The 1,752-nt window shown below is 39.6% G+C and overlaps 1 long non-coding RNA gene across 1 annotated transcript; it reads left to right on the forward strand.

Annotated features, from left to right (window-relative positions):
- The first annotated feature begins 329 nt into the window (after nt 1–329).
- On the forward strand, nt 330–1,239 carry LOC135666422 (uncharacterized). The gene is made up of 2 exons (XR_010509793.1): nt 330–786; nt 949–1,239. It is a non-coding gene; the product is annotated as an uncharacterized LOC135666422 (long non-coding RNA).
- The last annotated feature ends 513 nt before the right edge of the window (nt 1,240–1,752 follow it).

The following is a 1,752-nucleotide window of genomic DNA, read 5'->3' on the forward strand; positions in this document are numbered from 1 at the left end:
CACATAAAATTGGGATTCTAAGTACTCCGCAAAGTCAGTATGTATTTGTGAGAAAAGGTCATCTAAGAAAGCAACCGTGCGCACAAACATACTTTTACTAGAAAAGCGTCATCTAAGAAAGCAACCGTGCGCACAAACATATTTTTACTAGAAAAGCTAGATAGTATCCAAAAGAGCCCAGCAATGATCAAAACTACATTCTGAAATGTAGATGTGAATCCATGCAAATCTTTTAGGTTCATTCGAATCAATCAATATTTATTACTAATTATTATTATTATTATTATTATTATTATTTTGTTAATCGTGATATTGAATTATATGTCCAGTTTTGTTTATCTTATTGGAGCTGCAATGCTCTTCAATGATTCTTCATATTTATGCATCCCATAGGCTCATCCGAATCAACCAAGTAATCGATCCGGTTGAACCAAGCCGAGGAGCCTCATCGAACCCGAATGTTTTCACAAATTCACATTCAGTTCACAATCACTGAGCTCAAACCCAAGCACGGCTCGATTAATTGTGTGGCCTGACGAATCCGTGCACAATCCGCTCATATCAGTACTCCAACCATCAGATGCCGACCTCACGGCTCAATTCCTATGATATAAAAGATCGTGCTGGCCGAGTCAAAACTCTGTGTCTCTGGAAGCCTCGGCACGGCGGAACCCTTGCGCTCGCTCGCTCGCTCGCTTTGAAGATTGCGACTTTATCGCGCAATCCTCGGCACGACGAAACCCTCGGCACGACGGTATCCGCATCTGGTCTTCCTTGCCCGTTGAGGTAAGTTTCCTTCTTCTAAACCCTAGCTAGTTTTCTGATACCTTTATCGCGCTTGAATTTTTTTTGTATTGTTTCTGTGAAGTGCGTTGGCCTTTGATTTGATGACAACTTGAGCTAGGGTTTTCGTTGTTTTCCATCATCTGATCAAAATCGCTCAATTAGGGAAGAAAGATCAAAATCGAAGACAAGAGGGAAGGAGAGATCAAGAAGGGTAAGAAAAAGATCGAACAAGAGGAGATCGCGAGGGGTTCTTGGAGGATGAGATGGCGTTGAAATTTCTGAACGAGAATGGATGGCACACCGGGAGCCTCCGGAACATCCTGTGCTTCAGGACTTTCTTGATAGGAACTGTCTGACTAGGCAATTAAAGATACTTTGATTAAATTTATTGTTGCCTCTACTCTCCACATTTGGAAAAAGTATTATTAAGTCTCCATATGCTTAAATATCTCATTCGGGATTGTGATATTTCTTTGATGCAACCTTTTATAAAGTTATTATTCAAGTCCATGACTATGACTGTATTCTGAAGCCCTGTTCAAGATGTAGAAAATTTGACGTTCAATTGATGCCTAACAACGACATCGTCATCACGCAATACGCCATATCTTTATACTCAATCATGATGATTCACAAAAAATAAAAATCATGATAAAAGTACATAATAATCCTAAAAATAGTGGATCTTGACAATGCCAATTGTAAGCGGGCCAAACCAAAAAAGATAGTGCACCCGTCAGCCCTCCCGTAGTCGAGAACCCTAACCATCCTTTTTTTTCTTCTTTCAGTCTTCTGTGTTTCTTTATAAAGAATATAGCTTGCAATTACCCTAACGTCCCCCATTGATATTTTATGCATATGAGTGACAGGGGAGCTAAACTTGAACCGTCTTTCTATGCTAACCTCTACACGATAATATATGTTGGACGGTGATCGACTATAATGTTTCATATCAATCGATTATAA

Source organism: Musa acuminata, unplaced genomic scaffold, assembly GCF_036884655.1.
Source record: "Musa acuminata AAA Group cultivar baxijiao unplaced genomic scaffold, Cavendish_Baxijiao_AAA HiC_scaffold_1099, whole genome shotgun sequence".
In the NCBI taxonomy this organism is placed as follows: Eukaryota; Viridiplantae; Streptophyta; class Magnoliopsida; order Zingiberales; family Musaceae; genus Musa; species Musa acuminata.